Source organism: Pongo pygmaeus, chromosome 9 (genome assembly GCF_028885625.2).
Source record: "Pongo pygmaeus isolate AG05252 chromosome 9, NHGRI_mPonPyg2-v2.0_pri, whole genome shotgun sequence".
Taxonomy (NCBI): domain Eukaryota; kingdom Metazoa; phylum Chordata; class Mammalia; order Primates; family Hominidae; genus Pongo; species Pongo pygmaeus.
Window position 1 is genome coordinate 84130390 of NC_072382.2, and position 23243 is coordinate 84153632.

The window sequence follows — 23243 nt, forward strand, 5'->3', positions numbered from 1 at the left end:
AGTCCATGTGTTTTTCTGTAATGAATTTTAATTAATCTTATGTTATTTCTTTCTTTTCTTTTCTTTTTTTAAGACAAGGTCTCATGATCAGGGCTCACTGCAGCCTTGACCTCTGGGGCTTAAGGGATCCTCCTGCCTCAGCCGCACCCTACCCCATAGCTGGGACACAGGTGTGCGCCACCACACCCAGCTAAAAAATACAAAAATATCTTTGTGTTTTTTGTAGAGACAGAGTTTCATCATGTTGCCCAGGCTGGTCTCAAAGTCCTGGACTCAAGCAATTCACCTGCCTCAGCCTCCCAAAGTGTTGGGATTACAAGCATAAGCCACGGCGCCCAGCCAATCTTATGTCAATTCTAGAATCAAAAAACAAATTTGAGATATAAATTTAGGTACCTTTTCCCTTCGATTTGGACAGCTAATGTTCCTCCTGCATTGCTCCCTCTAGTAATGTCACGCATAGAGTGCCAGCTGTAGAAGTTTCCAGTCACAGAATACAGGATTGTATTTAGAAAGGATATAAAACATCACTTACAATGTCCCAAAAAGTGGTATCCCAGCCCATAGGCTGATTAAATACTTGAAATGACCAGGAAAATCACTACCTCCTGAAGCAGGCCTTGATGTGTTCTAGCTTTGCTATGACATTCCTGAAGACATTCAGGAATGCCAGCTGATCATATACCAATATCTACAACGTGTCAGGTTAAACAAATGGAATCATTATCACATCCAAGAAAACTAACATTGTTACTGATTATCTAATATGTAGCTCCCATTCAAATTTCCCCAATTATCCTGAAAACGTCTTTTGTAGCTTTTTTTTTTTAAGTCCAGGATCCAATCTAGGATTACATGTTCCATTTGGTTGTCATATCTCTTTAGTCTCCCTTAATATAAATCGTCACTCATACCTTCCATTTTTGTTGTCTTTCATGCGTGACATTTTTGAAGATCACAAGCCAGTTATTTTCCAGTATGTCCCACAATCTGGATTTGTCTGATTATTTATTTATGGTTAGATTTTTTTTTTTTAATAGAGACAAGAGCTGGGCACAGTGGCTCACACTTTGGGAGGCTAAAATGGGAGGACCACTTGAGCCCAGGAGTTCAAGACTAGCCTGGGCAACATAGTGACAGTTTGTCTCTACAAAAAAAAATTTTAAATTAGTCAGGCATGGTGGTGCACACCTGTGGTCCCCATTACTCAGGAGGCTGAGATGGGAGGATCCCTTAAGCCTAGGAGGTAGAGGCTGCCGTGAGCTGTGATCATGCCACTGCACTCTAGCCTGGGCAACAGAGTGAGACTCTGGAAAGAAAGAGAGAAAGGAAAGAGAGAAAAGGAAAGGAATGGAAAGGAAAGGAAGAGACAGAGTCTCCCTATGTTGCCCAGGGTGGTCTTGAACTCCTGGGCTCAAGTAATCTTCCTGCCGTGGCCTCCCAAAGTGCTAGGATTCCAGATGTGAGCTACTATGCCCAGCCCCATGGTTAGATTTAAGTTAAGCATTTCTGGCAAAAATTCTACATCAATGATGTTGTGTACTTCCCATTGAATCAGGCTGTATAGTTACACTAAATTATCTTTTTCCTCATTTTGTCACTGTGGATACTAAACAAGAACCACCCAATAAATAAAATGTTTAAAAGGATAAATAATGTTAAAAACAGCTACCATGAGCACCAGCTATACCAAGCATAGTGTCAGACATTTAAAACACATGATCTCATCATGTGAACCTCACAACAATCTTACAAAGAAACAGAGGCTCAAAGAGATTAAGTAATTTTCTCAAGGACACACGCATACTGATACAAAAATATGTGCATGTACATACGAACTCCAGCACATAAATATGTACATGTATACAATTTAACATGATCTCAAAGGTTCATGGTCTTCCTGAGGACCTTTCAGGCATGAATTAAGAACTGCTATGTTAGGCTAATCTTGCGGAGGCCTACCTAGTTCTCAAAAGTTGGCTTCCTATAGGGAAAAAACTAAAAATAAATTAACTGTGGTCCATATTAAATTCCTCCATACTTTGAAATGCCCTTATTTGGAGATGGATCACATTTCCACCACAGCCAAGAAAATAGGGCAATGGTTCCCTAAATTATTATACTATTCTGATGTTTCATTTCTGCAACAAAATGAGAAAAACCAACGTAGAGAATTTTTCATAAAGCTAAATATATTTTCTATGAGATAAAAGTGAGGAGGCATTTTCAATTTACTATAGAAGAATAACTATTGTTCACAGTACGTTCAATTTTATTTTTTGTAATTTTACTAATCTATATAATTCAAAATTCTGAGACCCACTGATTCAGGGAACTCTATGCAATTAGAATGATTTTTTTTGAGAAACTGACTTGAATAAAGGAAGTTCAGCCCAAAAAGAAACCAGATCTGAAATATTTCTGAATTTCCCTAAAAGTGATCACAAAATATCTCAAAAGCTGAAAGTGTCAAGAATACTTTTTTGTTTTGAGACAGAGTCTCACTCTGTGGCCCAGGGTAGAGTGCAATGGCACAATCTCGGCTCACAGCAGCTTCCACCTCCCGGATTGAAGTGATTCTCCTGCCTCAGCCTCCTGAGTAGCTGGGACTACAGGCGTGCACCACTACACCCCCGCCTAATTTTATATTTTTAGTAGAGATGGGGTTTCACCATGTTGGCCACGCTGGCCTTGAACTCCTGACCTCAGGTGATCCACCCACCTCAGGCACCCAAAGTGCTGGGATTACAGGCGTGAGCCACTGTGTCTGGCCTAGAATACATTTTAATGGGTCTCTTAAAAGCATTTCACATTTGGCATCTGTATTATTACTAATAGTCCTCTTCCAACGTGTTGATATTTCCTGCTTTTGAATAGGCCCTTAGTGACTTAGGTTAATTCACTCACTCTACCAACATTTAGAGTCCCTAATTTGTGTGAGGCATTCTGTTGGGTGCCTGGAAACACAGTCTGGAGAGCTTTTGCTTGCCTTCATGTCTAGGATCAAAGGTGTGGATGCCTCCCACACCCATCACCCCTACCCCCAGCCTACTATTGCCAAATACCTCTTTGTATGTGATTATTTATGTTTGTCTCCCTCACCTGAGTGAATTTCTCCAAAGTAAATAGTATCTTATTCAATGTTGTTTTCCTAGCATGGTGCACGGAAAACTGTTATAACAAATAAGTAAATTGAGTATACTGCTGTTTTCCATGCTGGGGATAAGTATAAATTACTGGAATAAATATATTGTACAGATGAGGAAACTAAAGCTCAGAAAAAAAATGTGATATGTCCAACATCATACAGCTAATAAATAAGTAGTGCCCAGTGTGAAAAAGCCTCGTCCAGAACTCTCTTCTACTCCATCATGCCACATCCTACACATGGACAGCAAGAGTGAAAAATCTTAGATGTCTTCCAGGAACCTCAAACTCAGCATGTCCAAAGGTCCTGCCTTCGGAAAACAAAAAGACCTGGTTCCCATTCAGTGTTCTCTGTCTCTGAAAAAAAACTCTAGTCATTTCATGACTCCCTTTTCTCCCTATCCCCCCATCCAATCAATCAACACATCTTATCAATTACAATTTTCAAACTTAGTGTCAGCCGGGCATGGTGGCTCATGCTTGTAATCCCAGCACTTTGGGAGGCAGAGGCAGGTGGATCACCTGAGGTCAGGAGTTTGAGACCAGCCTGGCCAACATGGTGAAACCCTGTCTCTACTAAAAATACAAAAGTTGCCAGGTGTGGTGGCTCACGCCTATAATCCCAGCACTTTGGGAGGTTGAGGCGGGTGGATCATTTGAGGTGAGGAGTTTGACAGACCAGCCTGGCCAACATGGTGAGACCCTATCTCTACTAAATATACAAAAATTAGCTGGGAGTGGTGGGTGCCTGTAATCCCAACTACTTGGAAGGGTGAGGCAGGAGAACTGCTTGAACCTGGAGACGGAGGCTGCAGTGAGCTGCGATCATGCCACTGCACTTCAGCCTGGGCGACAGAGTGAGACTCTGTCTCAAAAAAAAAAAAAAAAAAAAAAAAGTTAGCTGAGCATGGTGGCGGGCACCTGTAATCCCAGACATTAGGGAGGCTGAGGCAGGAGAATTGCTTGACCCTGGGAGGCAGAGGTTGCAATGAGCCGAGATTGCGCCATTGCACTCCAGCCAGGGCAACAAGAGCAAAACTCTGTCTCAAAAAAAACAAAAACAAAAACAAAAACAAAAAACTTAGTGTTTCTCTAAACCCTCTGTCACCACCCTAGATCTAAGCAACATCATCCCTCATACGGATGACAAAAATTATTTGCTACTTGGTCTCTACACATTTACTCTGACCAAGTCTTTCCTTCAGTCTCCTCTACTTAACAGCCAGGATAATATTTTAATATCATCCTACATATGCCATTCATCTAGTTTTTTAAAGCCAGGCTAGGTTCTCATTACCCTTAGGATAAAGACCAAAATACACCTGTAGCTCAGAGAACTGCCTACTCTCTAGCCTCTGCCCACCTCTCCAGCCTCATTCTTCATTCTAGTCTTTCTCCTCTTGCTCTGTCTCTAACTTCCTTTCAAATCTTCAGGTTCACCACTCTTCCCTTTGAACTTTGAACACGAAGTTCCCTCTGCCAGAAACCTTTGTCCCACTATAAGCATCTCCCACTGCCATCCTGAATTACTACTTCCGCTTACCCTCCAAGTCTCTTGAAGTGTCACTTCCTATAGGAAACTTTTCCTGATAACCCTAGACAAGGGGAAAGTACCATGTCAGGCACTCCTACCCAACCCTTTTGGAAATGGCATTCATCACACTTGCAATTATTTATTAAGTATATCCCCTGTTAGAATATAAGCTCCACGAAGTCAGGGGAAGCATTTGTTTTCACTGATGTATCCACAGTGCTTAGTACATGGTAGCTGCTCAATCAATATAAATTGTCAGAATTATAGGGTGGGGCCAGATTATAGAGGACTATAACGTCAGTAAACCAAAGAGCAAGGATCATTATCCCTTTGCAAATAAGTAAACTGAAGCAGAAAGAAATGAATAGTTATTTAAGGTCACAGAGACAGCAGTGATGAGGCCAAATCTAACACTACATTCAGCCCATTTCTCCTCCCTAGGACAATAAAAGAAACTTTGGTGGGTAAGGAAGTATTTCAGAAGAAGAAAATTAGGAATGTGAAGATGGTGCATAAAAGGTCTAAGAGGACAGCTTCTGAATCTGCCTGTTACACTAGCTGCCTCCAGATGGATAGCAGTTAGACTTTCCACACCTAAAGGAGCACTGCTGTTACATAAACAAATATAGCCACTATCACACTCTTCCTGTTAAGAGAAGAGTATAAAATAACAAACTTCTTTCCTGCACAAAGGAGAAGAAACAACCAGGGTGGGTGGGGAACTGTTGTCCTCCAAGTATCTTCAAAAAGCCAAATGGGCAGTTTGGCCACCTGGATTGCTCCTCAGCAATCCACAGGGAACAGGAAGAAAGAGGGGGGAAAGACCAGCCTTTCCACCACCAGCTGCAGCAAAGATAAGGAAAAAAAATGTATTATATAAGGCAAGCCATTTGAAGACTACTTATTCCTTGGGAATTATGAGAACATGTCATGTAGAGCATTTAAAAACCTTGCTAACCCATAGGCAGGTGCCAGTGAAAGGAAAAGTGGCATGAGCCCAACTGCAGCATTTCATTGTTCACATGCTGCTGGGGCTAAATTATGTCTGTCACAGGAACTACAAACCAGACCAGGGGTCAGGCTCATTGCTGCTCATCCTGCCAAGCACAGACTGCAAGCAAAAGAAAAGGCAAAGAAATTCTCTTCAAAGAGGATTCTGCAAAAATATTCACATAGTCTACATCCACCCAGGAGTTCCTAGGTGAAGTGGAGGAGGACCAGGGAGGGTGTTCTAAGATTGGAGAGAAAGAGATGTGATATGCTGGTGATGAGAGGGATTTTGAAACAGAAAGGAAAAATGTAAACTGCAAATGGAGAGATAGGGAAATAAACAGAATTTCAAGAGATGTGGGTGGGGTGGGGTGGGGTGGGGTGGGGGGAAGAAAGGAAAGTACAGGAGAGAAGGGTAGGGTGTCCAGAAGAGCAAAGAGTCATCAACAGAGAGACGTAGAGGCAAAGGCTGACTGTTGATCTTTTCCCAAATCCAAAAGCTGTTCATTGGCATCCCAATAAATCACTCTACTACAAAGCCCATACAATGGACTGTCCTTTGCATTCAGCATCAAGCAGCATTTAATGAAATATCACACAGCTACAACTTTGGAGATCTAAGGATCTGAATTTAAAATGAACAAAATTGGCTTAGCAGCAGAAGACAGCCAGTAAAGACTTTCCCCCATGTCTGACTCAGCTAGGAAAAGGTTTAGCATTCTAGAGTTAAGCAAATACTCTGGCATTTCTCCTTCTTTTGACATTCCAAGAGGGGGTGTGGTTGACCCCAGGTCCATTCATTTCCAAGGTTGTAGATCTCTCAGCCAAGACTGGCCCCATCTGTTGTGGAGCCAGCCAGCTGTTTATCTCAAAGTAACATATTTATTGCCCTAATCATCCCTATAACTCTTACAAGAGCATCATATAAGTCAGAATGCTTTCTCTCCTGTTAAATGTCAGTTCGTTTAAAAAAACAACAATAACAAAACAACCAAAATCACTCTTCCATGGGCACCTTTCAGTAATGGCAAATGAAGGTTAACAGCGCTTCTAACTTTCCCTTTCTCTAATGTGTTAAAATGAACCCCTCTTCCCTAATCGATTTTTTCAAACCGTTATTTGTGAGTAGTGACTATGCCTCAGGAAACAGCAGCTCATTATGGTACCATTGTCAGTGGCAAAGAGCCTATGCAGTGTAATTTAAAACACACAAGCACAAATCTGTCGGCTCCACTTCCAAACAATCTTGAATCCAGCAGTCGGAGAACGGAAAACATTTAACAAAAACGCTGCTTCCAGCAGCCTCAAAGAACCTTCGCCAGACACGTGAAATGTTTCTGACTGGCACGGAGTGCACCATTAAAGGACACTGTCACCTGAAATCAGCAGAAAAGGCGAGACAAACGACATAGACATACACACATAAAATAAAGCCCTACAAAACTTAAGCACGTTCATCTTAAAAATTAATAACTAGTGCTCGTCCAAGCGACATTCAAATGTTCTAAAGTAGTGCGACCACATTAAATCACTGTCTCCATTTCTCCCCACGCATCACCCCTTCCCACTCAAACCTCAGCTCTCGGGCCGTGTGTGACAGGACTGCAGTCCCCCACCTCTGCCTTCCTCAGATTTTCCAAGAGCACTCCCCAACATCCTTCCCAGCCCAGCCCCCTCTCTCCGCCTCAAAAAGGTTGAGAGGAGTTGCGACTAGGGAATTGGCAGGCACCCGTCCTCTGGCGGGGGAAGGTTGCTAGAGTTGTTCTTTGCAGTGACCCAAATGGCACAGAGCTTTTCCCCTTAGCAGCGCCTGCGAGCCTCTCCCCAATCCCCCCCACCGCTCACAGCTTCCCAAAAGAAAGCCTTGAGAACTAAGCGGGAGGAATAACTTGGTAGGAGCATTTGAATAAATCACTTCAACTCACCTGGTTTGGGATTTTTCTCCCCACCCCAGGCATAAACAGAAATGGATGTGCGAATGAGTCACGCACGCAAGGGAAGGTCTGCGATGTCCCGAGTCCAAGGGCTGGAGTCAGTCCCTGCCCTGGTGCTGCTGCTACTCTTAGCTCAGCTGGAGCGAGCGGCAATCGCAAGCCCAGCAGCAGCAGGGGGTGGAGAGACCGTAGCACAATGAATGCAGTGGGGCTTTTGCAATGACATCATCCCTCTGTCCAAACGTCCCCAATAGCCATGCTCGGGAGCGGTCCTTTCTGGGAACTGTAGTCTTCTTACGTCCTGGAGGGATACCGAGGCAATCGCCGGAACTACAATGCCCAAAATGCTCCAAGTCGGATGCGCCCAGAGTGAAGGAGCAAAGGGGACTCGGTCGCCATGTTAGGAGTACTGGGACGATTCCACGGAGCCGGGCAGAGGTTTTAGGGGTGCATGGGAGTCAAGTGGTGGTTCAGTGGGGACGGTGAGGTGGAGGACGACCTGGTCGGATAGCCGCGGGCACGAACCTGGGAACCAGAGGGTGGAGGCGGTGCTGGGGACTGATGTAGGGCGGGACTGACTGGAAGCGGCATCCAGAGGCCCAGTGAGCCTCGGTCTCAGCTCCTGAAGGGGTTGCATGGGGCCCTACGCTTCCTTCTCCATTTTTTAGCTAAGAAATTGAGAGAGTCGGTTTACTTTTGGGCTTGGACTATCATTTAGATCGGTTAACAGTACAGTTGAGAGAGTTGGTGTCTTTTGTTGAGGTGCGAGGACCCGAGGCGGCGACCCTCGCCTTTATTCGGAGAAGCCCACTTCCACCCACAGAGTTGGGGTAGTCCTCCGAAATGCATTTTTGTTTTGCCGTTTGTTTTCCAACCCCCCTTCACTCTCCCCAAGGCTTCAGATTCACCAATTTTTCATACAGGAATGATTAACAAAGGCGTCCGAAGAAATCGTTGTTGGAAGGTGGCCAAGGTGGAAAGAGACGTTGCTTTGGCCCTGCAAGTAAGAAGAGAGAAGGAACAGCCTGAAGGAGTAACACTAAATTTAAAATGACACTTTTTTACCAACCAGCGAAAGCAGATGTTCAAAGGGGATATTGGCCAGGTGCACTCACTCACGTCTTTAATCCCAGCACTTTGGGGGCAGACGCGGGGAGATAGCATGATTCTAGGAGTTCAACCCCAGCCTGGGCAACATACGGAGACCCCGTACCGTCTCTACAAAAACATTAAACAAAAAAATTAGCTGAGCATGGTGGCGTACCCCTGTAGTTGCAGCTACACTAGAGGCTGAGGTGGGAGGATCGCTTGAGCCCGGGATGTTGAGGCTGCAGTGAGCCTCGATCCTACCACTGTGCTCCAGCCTGGGCGACAGAGCGAGCCCGTGTCTCAGAAAAGGGGGGAGGGGTGGGATATTATTGATGATAGGCCTTCTGACGTCTGGCAGTAGGATCCAGAGTAACATCGGTCATCTATAAATTTTTTTTTAACTCAGTGACTGAAACCAAAGTTAATTGTCTTGAGTGATTTTGCACAGTATCTCAAAATGAACTGTACTTTTTTTCTTGTGTCCCTGAAACAATGCTGTGTGTTCTTTTTCAGAGTTTTGTCAACACTAAGATGAGAAACGTCCTTTCTTCCTGAAGGTGTCTGATGTGTAAAAATACTGATATACTTTGTGCTGTTTCCTCCCTTCCCTTTTGCACATTGTTCTGAAACAAAATTAACTAGTTACTTTGCGTCATTGAAGGTATGCACTTCCCCTCTATGTTAGGAGTGAATAAAATTAAAAATAGATCCTCATAGCAAAGAAAGGCTAGATAGAATGATTAAAAATGACCAAAACATGTTAGAAACAGTCTCTCAGATGTATGCAGATGGTAATTACAAAAACACTTTTTCGAAAAATGATCTTCTGTGTCATGTTTCTGGGAACAAGTCAAGATGAATGAGTTTGATTTTTTAAGCAGAAGTAGTATGTGTTGGTGTCATCCATGAATACAACAATGAAAAAGGCTCAAAGTTGTTATTCAGAAACTTCTCTAAGTAATGGTGGTAAGTACAGGAAAAGGAACAATGTCTACCATATTCTTTCTAACCTTCGATTTAACTATTGTAATGTAAGCTTAACAGAGATTTACACTTAGGCTTAATTTCAAGCTCTTCAATTATTTTTCGCGGTTGGTGATTCAGGTGTATTTTCATGTCTTATGTAAACTTATCATGAGTCTTGTTGATTTTATAATATATTTCTTTATGTAAGCCATAGCCTTGTCAGTTTGAGTTATATGGGAGACAAATTGTAGGGAAAAAGAGCGACAAATTACTCAAAAACCTTCTGTGTAAACTGGGCATGGTAGTGCATGCCTGTATGCTTAGCTACTTGGGAGGCTGAGGCAGGAGGATCACTTGATCCCGTTAGTTTGAGGCTGCAGTGAGCTATGATTGTGTCACTGTACTCCAATCTGGACAACAGTGAGACTATGTCTGTTTTTAAAAAAGAAAGAAAGCTTGTGTTTGAAAAGTGATACCTGTAGAATACAGTGATTTCTATAATTTGTCATGTGTTTGGGTAGTTTGAAGTTTTTCTATCCTTATATCTAATGGACATCTGACCATAAAGATGGAAAAATCCTGCACTCTTTATAAATTTTATTTATAAAATTAATATTTGAGGAGTTGGGGAGGCCAGCTTCTGAAAAAATAACAGTGTCCCATAGAAACACCACAGCTTAGGAAAATATTGTTAAAGTGGAATTAGGAATATCTAGAGGAGGTAAAGCTTTTCATCTCTCAAAAAAGAATTAGGGCCAGGCGCAGTGGCTGACACCTGTAATCCTAGCACTTTGGGAAGCTGAGATGGGCACATCACTTGGGGCCAGGAGTTCAAGACCAGCCTGGCCAACATGGGGAAACCCCATCTCCAAGAAATAGAAAAGTTAGCCAGGTGTGGTGGCATGTGCCTGTAATACCAGCTACTAGGGTGGCTGAGGCAGGAGAATCACTTGAACTGGGGAGGTGGAGGTGGCAGTGAGCAGAGATTGAGCGACTGTACTCCAGCCTGGGCAACAGAGCAAGACCCTATCTCAAAAAAATAATAAAGAGAATTAGGACATTGATTTGTATTAATATTATAGGTAGCTCATTTAAGAGTGTGAAGCCAGTTGCTGTTAGAGCAAGGGTTTTTTTCAGTAGAGGTGTCAGGATAACCTATAGAGCTCTACAAGTATATGGCTGTTACCTTCCCCTCCCTGTTGAAATCTCCAGGGTTAGAACCAAGTATTGTGTTTTTAAAACTATCGGTGAGTCTACAAGAGTTGGGTAGAGAAGTCCTCTACATCCTGTATTTGTATTTTTGCAGTAAGTCACACAATAACAAAAGCTTTGAGAAAGATTTTAGGTTTATTGCTAATTATACCCATGAATGAGTTCTGAAAATGTGTAGATAAGGAATTTACCTGGTGAACTGTTTACACATGGCAATTGTGGGAGGGAGAGGGGAGTGAGAGGAGATGAGATCAGTTTTAGCCTTAAGAGGAGCAACTGGGCCAAGCACGGTGGCTCACGCCTGTAATCCCAGCACTTTGGGGCCAAGGCGGGTGGATCATGAGGTCAGCAGTTCGAGACCAGCCTGACCAACATGGTGAAACCCCGTCTCTACTAAAAATACAAAAAGTTAACTGGGCGTGGTGGCGGGCACCTGTAATCCCAGTGACTTGGGAGGCTGAGGCAGGAGAATCGCTTGAAACTGGAAGGCGGAGGTTGCAGTGATCCGAGATTGCGCTAATGCACTCTACCCCGGGCAGTAAGAGCAAAACTGTTTAAAAAAAAAAAAAAAAGGACCAACCATGATATCCTGACTAACCTGTGTATTTCTTAGAATGAGGGTTTGGCCTAATATTGAGAAAGTCTAATGTTAAGAGACACCTAGTAAGAGCTCAATGCTGTGGTAAAATTATGATAGTTATGCAGAAACTTAAAAGCTGAAATATCTAGAGACAATATATTGTTTAGAATTTTCTGAAAATAAAAATTTTCTTGCCCTAAGTCTTGAATGTTTAAGTTATTGATGTTAATATTTATGATATTTGAACAAATGATATTCTAATACAGTATCTTTTAGGTCACAGAGACCCCTTTTTAGAGCTGAGAAATCTTACAAATTCCTCAGCCCATGTTTTACAGATAAGGAAATGGGCATGCACACAGTGAAATTAAAAATTGCCAGTGGTCACACTGTACATTGATGGCAAAAGGCAGGGCAGAATTAGAATCCAATTATCTTACCTGTTCAGTGTCTTTAATGCTACGGCAAGCTCACCACTGTTTCTCTTTACTCTTTAAACAGTGGATTTTTTTTTGTCATGATACCCTAGGATTTTGATTTCTTGTATAATGCAGTTCAATACTTGTTTAATTTTAATGTTGGACTCTCAATTTTTAAGACAGTAGTACACATGAAATGTGCTTTATATTTTATGTTTCAACGAGAAAATACACATTTTCCTTTTAATAGATGAGCTTAAGTTCCTAATTTAAATAATTGAGTATGAGCTTCAGATACTTCAGGGTGGTATTTAATAAACTTTGCTTTTCCAAATGGTTTCAGATAAGCATTTAATATTCAAAGCTTCCTCTTTACAGCTTAGGAAGTGGTCTGGTTAAGTGACTTGAGTTCATACAGGAATATATCGGTATGTTCCTAATTCCCATCACGTGTACCATTATATAATCATATAATCTTGCTAACAGATCTAACAGATTTTTTTTTTTTTTTTTTTTTTTTGAGACAGAGCCTTGCTCTGTCACCCAGGCTGTAGTGCAGTGGCGCGATCTCAACTCACTGTAACCTCCGCCTCCCAGGTTCAAGCAATTCTTCTGCCTCAGCCTCCCAAGTAGCTGGGACTACAGACAGGCACTACCACACCCGGCTAATTTTTGTATTTTTAGTAGAGACAGGGTTTCACCATGTTGGCCAGGCTGGTCTGGAACTCTTGACCTCAAGTGATCCGCCTGCCTCTGCCTCTGCCTCCCAAAGTACTGAGATTATAGGAGTGAGCCACTATGCCTGTCCTCTAGGGAAAATCTTTAATTCATTCTGGGCAATGAGAAAACTTTTATTTTTACTTTTAGTTAACAATACTCAGGAAAATAAAAGTGTGCTTTTAGTCTTAGTAACCCAACTTGAGTTTGGAACAAATTTACATAATTTTAGCTGCTTAATATACTGCTGAAGATAAATGCAGTAAATATCCTAAAGTCAAGATTTGAAATTCAAATGTCCATAGTAATGATTAACAGGAAAAGAGAGTCCTCTGTTACTTTATTTCTCAATTTTTTACAGGTTTGGATAAATAAGGGAGCACTAGAAAACTTTGTTGTTTTTTTTTTTGATATGGAGTCTGTTGCCCAGGCTGGAGTAGAGTGGTACGATCTCAACTCACTGCAATCTCCGCCTCCTGGGTTCAAGTGATTCTCTTGCCTCAGTCTCCTGACTAGCTGGGATTACAGGCACGTGCCACCATGCCCAGCTAATTTTTGTATTTTTATTAGAGACAGGTTTCATCATGTTGGTCAGACTGGTCTCAAACTCCTGACCTCGTGATCCACCCGCCTCGGCCTCCCAAAGTGCTGGGATTACAGGTGTGAGCCACCGTGCCCAGCCGAAAACATTTCTTTGCAAGGATAAATATATGGAGATGAACTTACCAAGCGTAAATATGTTCATGAATATAGCCACTTAAGGAAATTCAAACATGCATAGATGTTCAGCTGTATGCAGTTGTGTATTCATGAAGTATTCATATATTCATGAAGCCTTATTTGATGTAGAATCTGAGGGTGCTGCCTATACATAAACTTGCTTAAAGGTTAAAACTTTTAAGGAATGTTCATCAAAGTCACTTTCTTACACCTAACCCTGATTTAATGAATATGACACATAGGTGCTTATCAAACTGAATACCTTGGAGACGAGCTGCTCCAGCACCAGAAGATAAAATTCAGTAACAGTAATCCTTGAGGTACCTAAGTGATACATTTTTTTTAAGACTGAGCCAAAATAAAACAGCTTTCCTCCTTCCCTACCCTCTCCGACCAAACTTTTAGCCATTTTATTTATTTATTTATTTGAGATGGGGTCTAGCCATGTGGAGTGCAGTGGCTATTCACAAGCATGATCATGGCAAATGACAGCCACAGACTCCTGGGTTCAAGCGATCCTGCCTCAGCCACTCAAGTAACTAGGACTACAGGCGTATACTGGGGCTTCTAGCCATTTATATGGTATTAAGTGACAGCTTATATGGTTACTTAGTACTTGTCCCTGTAAAACTGCACAGTGTGTATTCTCTTGGCTCAATTATTAGCATATTCTGCCATTTCTTTGTGAATGTTTTGTATTTTATATAGGAAAACTTAAGTTTTTAAATATCCTGAAATAAAACAACTGAAGAGTTTTGTTTTTGCCTTTAAGTGTAATGTATAAAAGTATACTATTGCAGGGATACTTACAGAGTGCTTTCATTGCAATTAAAATACTGCAGCTAACTAGCATGTTCCATATGTGTAATCTAAATGACATACTGGTCATGTACTATTTCTATGGAATACCAACAGTAGTATGGTACATTTATGCAGTCTCAACAGTTTAAAGTGTTATTTTGGTGATAAACTGTTTACATTTATTTGTTTTTACATTTGGCAGTCTAAATGCAAGAGTCTCCATTTCAGCTGTTTACTCTGTATATCTTTAATGTTGGGCATTATGCCTCTTTCTTGAGTTTCAGTCCTATGACTGTTCCATTTTCAGTATTCATGCTTATGTGTCTTTCTAAAATTGTTTTGCTTCTGTTTCTTGCTGCTCTTGAGACTATGGGCAAATTTTGTTAATTTTCAACTGGCAGTGTATTTCCTTGTGAAGAGTTGCTGGATTGTCTCATTTTCCAGATAAACTGAACTAATGTAGTAGTGAGGAGAAGCCAGATTTCAGAGGTTTGAGAAGTGAACGAATGGGAATGAGCAAAGAAGTAGGTACTTAAAGTAAACTTTTAAGAAGTTTGGCTCTGAAAAAGGCAAGAAATAATAGGTTAGAGAGGGCAGGATTGTAAGGATTTAAGATAGGAGAAGAGGCATAAGCATATTTAAATTTCCCTACTTAGGGGCCAAAATCATACTGTACCTCAGTCTGATAACTTTTTAAAGGAATTCAAGGACACAAAATTCTGCCCTGCCCTGAAATCCAGTCAGGAGGAAGAGAGAAGAGCTCTGAAGTACTTTTGTAATTTTCTTCTACATAATAATTGATTTTTGTTTGATTATTTTTCTTTCCTATAGCTCCTGTTTGCCAGGTTTTTCATAGCTGCCTGTTTAACCAAACTTGTACTCCCAAGAATAGTGCATATTTATGACTCTTAATTCCAAAAACACATGGCATTGATAATGTCTCTGCTTCTTTTGAGAAATTAACTTGGTTCTGAAAGATGGCGTTTTGCTTTTCACACTTGTGTCATTAATACTTCCTTGCCAAACCTAACTAGGATCCTCATCACCACCACTGTTAGAGAAAACTGATGCTCAGTTGAACCAGAATGTTAAATGTGAACAGGATTTGTCTGTGTTGTTGCCCAGCTGTGTTTATCAATACACATTACCTGGAAGAAGAGAAATCTGAGATAATTGAGTTGTTTAGATTACTTACATGAAGATGGTTTAATTGTATAAATACAGAAAAATGCACAAGAAACTGACACCTTAAGGCAACAAAGCCCTCCATAAAAAGTAACCGAATTCTGAGAGTTATGAACTAACGTCCATTACCTGAAGTCCTTCTCATTCCATTACCCAGTAACATAAATCAAATTCAGTAAATAAGCTGCTTTATGTCTTGAGAAATTTAACTGGCAGAATAAATGGAAAGAAGTCAGTAAAAAGGGAGCAGTTAAACAAGCATGGTGTCTCACACCAATAACCCCAGCACTTTGGGAGGCCGAGGCAGGTGAATCACTTGAGGTCAGAAGTTCAAGACCAACCTGGCCAACTTGGTGAAAACCCATCTCTACTAAAAATGGAAAAATTAGCTGGGCTTGGTGGCAGGTGCTTGTAATCCCAGCTACTCAGGAGGCTGAGGCAGGAGAATCACTTAAAACCCAGGAGGCAGAGTCAGTGAGCCGAGATCGTGCCACTGTACCCCATCCTGGGCAACAGGACGAGGCTCCATCTCAGGGAAAAAAAAAGAAAAAGCTGAGCATGGTGGCATGTGCCTGTAGTCTTAGCTACTCAGGAGGCTGAGGCAGGAGGATCACTTGAGCCCAGGAGTCGTAGGTTGCAGTGAGCTATGATGGTGCCATTGTGTTCCAGCCTGGGTAAGTGTAAGGCCGTGTTTCAGTAAAAAGAAGGGAGTAACCAAGACAGGTAGGGATTCAGTATAATAAAAGTCAAAAGAAGTTGTTTATTACTAGAGCCTGGCACTGTAACCTGGTATGTCCAAATGTGATTTAATTTGCTCTCATGAGATGTGCATCAGAAGAAATAACCTGAGGCATTTCAAAGAAAAAACAAAATGTGACCTGCTAGTTCTGTTACTCTGCCACAAGTTAACACATTTTGAACTTTAGTGCAGAGTCCCATACATCCAGTGTGACTCCCCAAATCTCAAAAATTTAGGCTAAAACCTAATTTTGTGTCCAAGCCAGTGCCTGCCTGTTCCTGCTGAATGTAAAACTTTGGGTCCAGCAATCTTCTATCACTGGAGGGAGGGAGAGATATGAAAATAATGTTTAATGGTAATTGTTTATTGTCATGTGCCCATATTATACCCAGATTTAGAGAGCTATTTGACACACCTGTAACCTAATATTAATTTTAACTTAATATCTGCTCAGTCAGGTAAGAGATGCAACTTCATACAGGTCCATTTAACATGTCTAAACCTAAGTAGAAACACAAAAGCTATGTATAGTCCCTTGTTTGAGATAACACTAAATTTTTAGAGAATAGCTTGGTACTGTGGTAGATAGAGTTCACTTAAAATGCATTTAACAATTTACAGATAACTGGAAAGTAATTCATTCGTCTTAGAACCCTGATAGGGACATGCTATTAAAATATTTGTGTACTAGTTAAAGTCAAAATAGAAACACAGCCTATCACACGGTATTTATACTACTATACATTATGATTAATAAAGCCGCCTAAGGTCGTTACTCCATGATCATGGGAAGTTGTTAGTCATTAAGAGTTCGGGTTTAGCAACAAAAATCTTGCATTTGAATCTAAACACATTACATGATTTTAAGCATGTTCATCATTCTGAGATTAAATAAAAATTAAGGAAATATATGAAAAATGCTTAATAAGTACCCAAAAGGTAATATGGTGTAGCAACTTAGAATGTAGACTTCAGAGCCAGTCAGCTAGGATTAAAATGAGACTTCGGCCAATCACTGTTGACTATAAGCAAGTTATTTAACTCTGCCTCAGTTTTGTCTGTGAAGTAGGGATAAAATCTTCCTCGCTAGGTTGCTATAAGAATTAAATGGATATATTAAGTACTATCACATGTGAGATCACTTTATTTGAGGCCAAAAAAAAATTTTTTTTAACTAGGGTTCACTGAAAATACATCTATAAAAAAACCATTCTTTATCATGAGAAGTATGATTTTCTGTACCTTAGGTGTTATAAAGCAATGTCCCCTCAGTTTTAACTTTACCAAAATACCTATCTTAGTAAATGATACTATATATACCAAATATTGCATATGTGTATATAAACTTCAACTGTCTACTTCTATCACTGACAGTTTAAAAACTGAGATAAGGTAAGTATTATCTGAGTAATATAACCATTTTCTATTTATTTATTTATTTAGAGACAGTCTCACACTGTCACCCAGGCTGGAGTGCAATGGCTTGGTCTCAGCTCACTGCAACCTCCGCCTCCTGGATTCAGGCAATTCCCCCACCCCACCCTCCCGAGTAGCAGAGACGGGGTTTCACTGTGTTGGCCAGGCTGGTCTCGAACTCCTGACCTCATGATCTGCCCGCCTCGGACTCCCAAAGTGCTGGGATTACAGGTGTGAGTCACCACACCCAGCCAGTATAACCATTTTCAAGATTTGATCTGCAAATACCTGAAGAAAGTACAAGCACTGTGGCCCAGTTAAAGAGTGTTAGAACTGTAAGAAGTCCAAAGGCACAGCTAAGAATTGCTTTAGAGTCAGTTGTGGGTTCTGAATTCTTGCTCTGATAGTTAGCTACTATGTCTACTTTGGCAAATTTAGGTTTTGAAGCCTTCCATATCTTTAAAAGGAGGTAACATTTAACAGAGCACCAAATACAAGGTTTTCTGTAATATTAGTTCTGTAGCATGGTCTGCAAACTTCCAACATCAGAATCTCCTGGGATATATGCTAAATGCAGATTCTGGTTTCCCAACCAGAATATACTGCTTAGAAATCTGAGGGTTAGTTCTAGGAATCTGCATTTTTTTCTATACAATGTATGTATTAGGGTTCCCTGGAGGGACAGAACTAACAGGAGATACATATATGTACGCACATACATATTTATTAAGTTTATTAAGTATTAACTTACACGATCACAAGGTCCTACAGTAGGCTGGCTGCAAGCTTGAGGAGAAGAGAGAGCCAGTCTGAGTCTGAAAACTGAAGAACTTGGGAGTCCAATGTTTGAGGGCAGGAAGCATCTAGCATGGGAGAAAGATGGAAGCTGGGAGGCTAGGCCAGTCTCTCTTCACGTTTTTCTGCCTGCTTATATTCTACCTATGCTGGTAGCTGATTAGACTGTGCCCACCAGATTGAGGGTGGGTGGGCCTTCCCCAGCCCACCAACTCAAATGTTAATCTCCTTTGGCAGCACCCTTACAGAGAAACCCAGGATCAGTATTTTGCATCCTTCAATCAAGTTGACACTTAGTATTAACCATCACAATGTATGATTTTTAAAATCTGCATTTTTAATAAGCTACTAGTTTATTTTTCCACCTAATTCAATTCCTAAGTTTATTTGAAAGCACCAAGGTAAATAGTTCCTAAATCACTGTTATTTAAATTGTGCTCCAGTACCCCTTATTCTTGCTGCAATTCCAAGACAGAGATACCAAAAAAATTTTTTTCAGTGTTTTTTTTTTGTGTGTTTTCTTGTTTTTTTGCTTTTTGAGACGGAGTCTCGCTCTGTCCCCCAGGCTGGAGTGCAGTGGCTCGATCGTGGCTCACTGCAAGCTCCGCCTCCCGGGTTCACGCCGTTCTGCCTCAGCCTCCCGAGTAGCTTGGATTACAGGCATGTGCCACCACGCCCGGCTCATTTTTTGTATTTTTATTGGAGACGGGGTTTCACCGTGTTAGCCAGGATGGTGTCGCTCTCCTGACCTCGTGATCCACCCGCCTCGGCCTCCCAAAGCGCTGGGATTACAGGTTTGAGCCACCGCACCCGGCCTGCCAAAATTTTTAATGTTTGCGTGTACATAGTTATTCAACAAAGAGGCCAGGTGTGGTGGCTCACGCCTATAATGCCAGCACTTTGGGAGGCCAGTGTGGGAGGGTTGCCTGAGCCCAGGAGTTCGAGACCAGCCTGGGCAACGTTGTGAGAGCCTGCCTCTTAAAAATATATATTTTGGGGAGCCAGGTGTGGCACCTCACGCCTGTAATCCCAGCACTCTGGGAGGCTGAGGTGAGTGGATTGCTTGAGCTCAGAAGTTCGAGATCAGCCTGGGCAACATGGCAAAACCCTGTCTCTACCAAAAATACAAAAAAAAGAAAAAAAAGTAGAGGCATCGTGGTGTGTGCCTGTGGTCCTGGCTACTGGGAAGTCTGAAGTGGGAGGATCGCCTGAGACTAGGAGGTGGAGGTTGGAGTAAGCCAAGATCACACCAACTGCATTCCAGCCTTGGTGTCAGAGTTAGACCCTATCTCAAAAAATATATTTTAAAATGGTTTTAAAATGATATTCAGTAAAGAATATAGTCCAGCCACATGAGCAAGTATTGCTTATCTAGAAAGATGTATAATAAAGTTCTTTTGGGGAAATAAACTATGATCCATTCTATGTTTCATCTAAATCAGGGGCGGCCAATCTTTTGGCTTCCTTGGGCCACATTGGAAGAATTATCTTGGGCCACACAAAATACACTAACACTAATGATAGCTGATGAGTTTTTAAAAAGAATCACAAAAGCAATGTTTTAGCAAAGTTTATGAATTTGTGTTGGGCTGAATTCAAAGCTGTCCTGGGCCACAGGGTGGAAAAAGCTTGATCTAAAGCATTTGATTTTTTTAGAAAAGTTTTTGAATGGCCAGGTGTGGTGGCTCACATCTGTAATCCCAGCACTTTGGGGGGCCGAGGCGGGCAGATCACGAGATCAGGAGATCGAGACCATCCTGGCCAACATGGTGAAACTCCATCTCTACTAAAATACAAAAACTTAGCCAGGCATGGTGGCACATGCTTGTAGTCCCAGCTACTCGGGAGGCTGAGGCAGGGGAATCGCTTGAACCCAGGAGGTGGAGGTTGCAGTGAGCCAAGATCGCGCCACTGTACTCCAGCCTGGTGACAGAGCAGGACTGTCTCAAAAAAAAAAAAAAAAAAAAAAAAAAAAAGGGAAGCTTTTGAATAAGAAGCAACTCTACAGTACTCTATTATAGACAACCAAAGTATTAATATTTGGGGGGAACAATTTCAACCAACTTTAAATTATTTCATTCTGTAAGTATGCATTGAGTAAATATGAAGTATAAGGCCCCTAGAGGTACAGATGGCTGTGGCCGTCTAAACCATTTTACTCTTAACTTTTTTAGTGTCGTGGACCTCTTTGTCAATCTAGTGAAGTCTGTGGACTGCTTTTTTTAAAAAAAGCGTTTAAACATATAAAGTACAGTACATTGAATTACAAAAGGATCCAAGAATATTGAAATAGTTACCAAAAAAATTTGATGTAGAAATATATATGGTTTATGAATGAAGAAGATCTAGCAGTGGGCCTACTGTAATTTCAACACAGTAGTGTGGTGAGCATAAATATTTCAACTTATCTGCAACAATTGTAATGTGATATGGAAATAATCAGTTTAATTGTGACAGTCACATTTACTGCTAACACTACTGTGATTGGTTGGCTATGTTTACATTTTATTAGAAGTTATTGAAAATAGATGCCAGGCATGGTGGCTCATGCCTGTAATCCTAGCACTTTGGGAGGCCAAAGTGGGCAGATCATTTGAGCCCACGAGTTCGAGACCAGCCTGGCCAACATGATGAAGCCCTGTCTCTACTAAAAATAAAAAAAATTAGCCTGGCATGGTGGCCCAATGTAGTCCCAGCTACTCACAAGGCTGAGGCAGGAGAATCACTTGAACCAGGAAGGCGAAGATTGCTATGAGCTGAGATAACGCCACTGCACTCCAGCCTGGACAACAGAACCCGACCCTGTCTCAAAAGAAATGTAATGGACCCCTTTAATTCATCTATAAACTCCTAATTAAGAACCCTGGTTAAAATTTTTTAATAGGAGCTTGTCTTCTTCACTGTTGTATCCAAAGCCTGACTGAAATCTGTAGACACCTAAGCAGTGAAAAATTTGATGCCTTACCCTATATAATTTAAAATCAAAATATTTACACTATAAGGTGAATTTAAGGAAGATCTCATTTTTCTCATGGTGAAGACTAAGATACTTTTTCAAAATTACTAAATTTTCATTTGTTTCATCAGGGGTGAGGTTGGGGGAGGATGTAGCTCCTTTATTAATATCTGAATGTATAGGTTTTAATAGCCAAGCTTGACTATATCCACTACACTTGGTACACAACAGAACAAATGAATGAACATTTTCATGCCTGTAATCCTAGAACTTTGAGAAGCCAAGGCAGGAGGATTGCTTAAGCCCAGGAGCTTGTGACCAGCTTGGACAACATAGGGAGACCTCATCTCGACAATAAATTTAAAAATTAGCTGGCTGTGGCGGCACGTGCTGGTAGTCTTAGCTACTGGGGAGGCTAAGGTAAGAGGATCGCTTGAGGCCAAGAGGTTGAGGCTGCAGTGAGCCATGATCATGCCACTGCACTCCAACTTGGGCTACAGAGCAAGACCTTGTCTCTCAACTAAAAATAAAAAATAAAAAAAAATTCACGATGCTCCCCAAAAGCTGACGATAACATCTAAGAAGCGACTTGATTTTACCTTCTAACTCTCCCTCCTTTTTAGCACAATGCTGCAAAATGACTGGCTCATAAACCACTAAGCTGCCTTGGCAGCCACATGTTATTGTTACCAGTAGGTAATACGCTGTTTTCTTCTGCTTGGCACATAAGCAGTAGGCATGAAATAATTGCTTAATGGATAAGTAAGTTGTTAAATTATAAAACTCTGATGGATTGCTTAGTCCTTTAACAATTTACACCCCCCTCCCACTTATCCAATTCTTCTGTGACAGATTTTGCACTAGCAAAGTGCACTGTTTCAGACAGTCAAGGAAATATAACATTTCTTGATGAAATCCTACCTCGCCTCAACAGGAAACTGAATTGGAGTCCTCGATTCTCAGTACATCAGAACTAGTGTGTGAAAGGATCGGGAGAGGACCATAGTACTGGAGAATAAAACATTATGTATTGATGGTTGAGTTTTATGTCATCGTGTAGTTAATGCTATGACCATAAAGCCATTACTGTTAACACTTAAGTTTATCTTCTGAAAGAAGCCTATGAAATATCTCCAGAAAGACTAGGGGATTTTCTTCTGTTTGTTTGTTTGTTTGAGATGGAGTTTGCTCTGTTGCTCAGGCTGGAGTGCAGTGGTGTGATCTTGGCTCACTGCAACCTCTGCCTCTCAGGTTCAAGTGATTCTCCTGCCTCCGCCTCTGGAGTAGCCAGGACTACGCACTGCGCCACCACACCTAGCTAATTTTGTATTTTTGGTGCAGACAGGATTTTCCCATGTTGACCAGGCTGGTCTTGAACTCCTGGCCTCAAATGATCCTCCCACCTTAGCCCAAACTGCTGGCCACCGTGCCCAGTCAGACTTGTTTTTTCGTGAAATAAATTGTTTTCCTTTAGGACGTTATTCTTTATGATAACAGATTCCAAGAATATGCAGTCTTGTCAATGGCTGTTTCATCCTCAGTTTCTTTAAAAATAAAATACAATTAGAACATTTTTAGATATGCTATATCTATCCAATCTATTTTCCTGTCACCCAGTAAGGTTTTCTATCATCAGCACAGGTCTATGAAGGGACAGTAAAGGGTCTCCTGTTACATACCCTAGCACTAATGTTTGTAATAGAATGTTAAGTTGTTTCCATGTAATCGGACTACATTCAGTCTTTCTCTACCCTCTGTCCTCTATTTACCCACCTATGTGTGTGTCCTACTAATTATATTGACTGTACATGACCAGCAAGTTGTAAGTTCTTTTAAAAGCAGGAGCTCAACCATATTTATATTCACATTTCCTTCTGCTTAAAACAGGGCTTTTGTTTCTTCAGCAAATATTCATTCTGTATCCACTAGGTGTCAGATAATATACAAGGTAGGTTCTAGGGATTCCAAGATAAATAAACACAGACATGCCAATATGAGTCTGACAGTTTTGGCGGGGAGAGGTGGAAAATAGATCTGCAAGCC

At 41.3% G+C, this 23243-nt stretch overlaps 1 protein-coding gene and 1 long non-coding RNA gene across 6 annotated transcripts in view; one reads left to right on the plus strand and one right to left on the minus strand.

Moving 5' to 3' along the window:
- The window catches only part of RAB30 (RAB30, member RAS oncogene family), a 98632-nt gene extending 90803 nt beyond the window's left edge, over window positions 1-7829 (minus strand). For 2 of the 5 annotated variants that reach the window (XM_063671266.1, XM_063671265.1), the window contains exon 1: window positions 7597-7800. The gene's annotated coding sequence lies outside the window, so the exon portion shown is untranslated. Of the gene's footprint in view, window positions 1-7245; window positions 7445-7596 lie in introns of those variants that run through there. The other 3 variants (XM_054437906.2, XM_054437908.2, XM_063671267.1) reach the window with 3 other exon arrangements.
- Window positions 7830-7978: 149 nt separating this feature from the next.
- Window positions 7979-17357, plus strand: LOC129008474 (uncharacterized). Its single transcript, XR_010127600.1, has 2 exons — window positions 7979-8710; window positions 9208-17357. It is a non-coding gene; the product is annotated as an uncharacterized LOC129008474 (long non-coding RNA).
- The last annotated feature ends 5886 nt before the right edge of the window (window positions 17358-23243 follow it).